The following is a 3430-nucleotide window of genomic DNA, read 5'->3' on the forward strand; positions in this document are numbered from 1 at the left end:
AAATTAGTTTTTGCTTCGATTTTTGAAGAAAATGACGAAATATTTGTTTTCGGATCGGTTTTTTCTCTAGATATTTTTGACGGAACTTCCAGATCTTTGGTGTCCGGAGCTCAAATTTTAGAAAAAATTAATCTGTAATTGTTTTGGGAAAGGTCTGTGGATTGTTCAAAACCTTTGGCCACTTTGGGATAAATTATTCTCGACATTTTTCACTTTATTAACGCGTAGCGGAGATTCATCCGTTTTCGGAAATCTCTCCAGTTTGAAGCGAGGTGTGCTATTTGGTCTATTTAAACTTTTGATTTATGCGAAGCTGATAAAACTATTTTGTTATTAACATAACGCGTGGAGGTTTGCTTTCAAAAATAATCAGACTTTTTTAAATTATCTTTTCTTTAAAGCAAACATTTTATTTTTTTAAAGCGAACACATCTTCATTGAAAAAAAAGCAGTCGGAATATTCAGAGTTTTAACCTGATATGAAAAATTTTTGCTAATTCAATTGTTTTTGATTGATAAAAGCTGTGGGCTATTATCTTGGGTTTCACACCAAGTAGAAGAAAAAGCAATCAAAAAAGCTGCCGACTTTCGAAAAGTCTGGATTTTTTGCTTTCAATTATAAGAATGAATAATGTTTTTTTTTAAATTTACTGTGAGATGTTAGTTATCGGGCGTTTAAAAATATGTAGGTTTTTAGGTATGTTTATAATAATACATTTTCCCCCAATTTTAGAGGTGGTAGAAAATTGTATCAAAAACAATGAGAGCTACTTTTTACTTTCTGTTTATTATCCAGCTTTTTGAGCCCATCAGATTAACAAATTTTCCAATTAGTTTAATTGGTTTGAAAAACAAAATGCACTAAGCATGAATGAACTTTCTAGTTAGTCAATAAATGAGACATTAAGTTAACAAACTGTAATATTAAGGAAACTTTTTTTAAGCTCTATTACAAAATTCTTTTTTCTAGCACCTATTTTAATCGTACGTTAACGACAACCAAAAAATTTTTTAACGATATGCTCTGCTGCTGAACATGTTACTGTCGTTGACTTGCGGTTAGAACAACTGTGGATTGTCAAAGATTCAAATAAATAAGCCCAATAAATAATTAGGACTAGTTTATTTTAATTTGAGCTCTTCAATTTTTAAAAATATAAAAAAAATCATGTCATTCCCAATTTTTTTTTTTTTGGGGGGGGGGGGAAGGGGAATGAACAATTTAGTCTAGATAATTTTCTACTTAATTTTTTGTCTAGGCCATGGGTGGATCTAAAGTTTGTTCGAGGGCGGGGAGGATTTGAAAAAAATTTTTAAAAATTTTGTCGACCTTTTTTTGTAAGATAAATTGATTTTCCGAGCACTCCCAGAACACTTTAAACACATTTTTTGGAGAAAATTTTTGCGCCACCAAAAAGCCTGTTTTTGAAATAGTTTTGACCTAAAAATGCATCTTTTCGGCGCTCGCCCACTTCAAAATTAATATGTATGGCTTAATATATGTAACTTTGAATTCTAAGTCATAAGACTTTCCTTAATATTTGTTGACGTTTTTTTAACATTGAACACAGAGACGATGTGTAATGCATAATTTTTATTGTTTCCTCGCATTTTCTTGGCGTTTATTTACACGTGAATCAAGCCAGATTTTCGGGCTCTTTTACTAGGCCAAAGTATGCACTGGATAGGCGCACAATTTTGTGTCTGGTTGTTCCTGGATTCCAGAGACAAGTCTTCAAATAGTTCAAACATGTAAATGGATTCCACTTACAAATTCCGGTAGCTTAAGTTTTATCGGCAGATTAGTTTTGATGCGGATTTTCCACAACGAGCGAATATAGTTAGTTATTTCGGATTACGCAAATGTAAGCAAATTCTGCAATCTAAAGTGGTTTCCACCAGGTTATGCGGATTTCGTTTAGAATTTACAGGTGCGGATTCCACTTACAGGTGCGGATTGCACGTCAGCCTATGATTACTAAACACATATAATATTAATTGCTAATGGGTTCTCTAAACTTTTCCGGATTCCGCAGGTTTATAGATCAAAAAGAAGACCAAGGAAAATTAAATTTGCTGCGGATTCTGAAAAAATTCTGTTATTGGCTTGTTGAGCAATCTGCTTAAAATTTACAAAATGCACAATTTGGCTTCGTAATGGCAAAATCGACTTAATTTTTGGAATGGAAAGCAAATTTTTCAAGAATCCTGCATGAAAAAAAATCAAAAATGATGTATTTAAAAAGAATTCGTGCAATACAAGAACACGGGAATCAATAAGACGTAGAAGGCCCAGAAATTGACAAGTATTTTGCAGGTTTACTTCAACAGAAAACTTGCAGAAAAAAAACAAATTTTCAAATAAAAGAAATTCCGATAAAGGTGAGGTGTTTGTGCCTGTTGTGGAAGTCTGTGACGGCTAGGAAGTACTGGAGAGGAGTTAATCCTACCATCTGGCCGTAGAGTATATAAGTCTGCAACTGGAACTCACAACAACCATCTGAAAAATATTTATTAAATCTTATAAACATCTGATTGGCGCAGTGCACTTAGCTAAATATTTCGAAAGGCAAAAAAGTGTTAACGGTTACCCGAAAATGGATGGAGGGAGAGGGGGAAAGGGATAGCTGCTAAGTAGATCTTTGAACTTCTTCATTGTACGTTAGCAAACAAAAGTTTATCAGGTGCAAAAGCGGTATTGAGAATTTTTGAGAGTTTTCTCGGCCTATTTTCACTGCAATTTTCTGTGACACGAGTGTTCGCTTTTTTAGCTGTAAAACTTGGGCTACGTTATGGCTAGTCGACTATTCGGAATAGATGCTAAGCGAATTCCCTTTTTAAGCGTATAATGATTGGTCGTCAATGCATTAGCCTTTAATTGATTTTTTTTGAAGAAGAGAAAATTCATTATGTGCTCTTACTTCGAGCTGTTCCAGAATTTGCGAAAAAAAACATATTTTTCTACAAGCGTTTTGACTGAAGTTTATAATTGAACCGTTAATACAAAATCCTTTTTGGGGAAGAAACAAAATATCACGCAGAACGAATACTAAAATGCTGTTAAACGAAGTCAAAATGGCAGAGCGGGCAGAAACAATCGAAGCCTTACACGAGGCAAATAAAGTTTTGCATTATCCTATTAAAATTCATTTCTTAGTGGTTAACAATGTTAAAGGTGATTTTGCTACAGTAATTCTGAAATATTGATGTTTTGATGTGACAAGAAAGTCAAACAAGACTTCGTATCAGGGTGAAGCCCTGAATGTTCCGACTGCCTTTTAAGGTTTTATGGAGCAGTAATAACAATAAAAAAATTAAATGTAATTAAATAAAACAAGACTGCTCGTATCAGGGCAAAGCCCTGAACGTTCTGACTGCCTTTTAAGGCTCATGGAGCAGTAATAACATTTAAAAATTTAAATGAAATAAA

Source organism: Symsagittifera roscoffensis, chromosome 5 (assembly GCF_963678635.1).
Source record: "Symsagittifera roscoffensis chromosome 5, txSymRosc1.1, whole genome shotgun sequence".
In the NCBI taxonomy this organism is placed as follows: Eukaryota; Metazoa; Xenacoelomorpha; order Acoela; family Convolutidae; genus Symsagittifera; species Symsagittifera roscoffensis.